The sequence below is a fragment of the Myotis brandtii genome, unplaced genomic scaffold (assembly GCF_000412655.1).
Source record: "Myotis brandtii unplaced genomic scaffold, ASM41265v1 scaffold474, whole genome shotgun sequence".
Lineage (NCBI taxonomy): Eukaryota > Metazoa > Chordata > Mammalia > Chiroptera > Vespertilionidae > Myotis > Myotis brandtii.
This window is the reverse complement of record NW_005368113.1, coordinates 575793-576239: the sequence shown is the minus strand read 5'-3', so window position 1 is coordinate 576239 and position 447 is coordinate 575793.

Here is a 447-nt window from a genome sequence, read left to right as displayed (position 1 = left end):
CACCGGTAATAACAAGAAGAAATATTGATCATATGCATTTATTGCTCAGAAGCTGGAAAGAGTGTTAGCTGTTTGCATGTTTTCTCATGGGCACCAGCAACATAGGAATTCACCTTCCACAATAAACTCTATTTGTGGGGAGGCAAAGCTTTTGAAACATTCATAAACACATTTGAGCATTTGCCTTGGCTGTGCGCGGTGCTAGGAGCAGGAGATTAAAAATGAACTGAGCAGCCCTGGTCCGGCTAAGTTGGTTGGAACATCATCCCCTGTACCAGGAGGTTGTGGGTTGGACCCCCAATTAGTGGACATATCTAGGTTTGGGTTTGATAACCCAGTTGGGTCATGTACGGGAGGTAACCAATTGATGTTTCTCAGATCAATGTTTCTCTCTCTCTCTCTCTCTCTCTCTCTCTCTCTCTCTCTCTCTCTCCTTCCCTCCCTCCC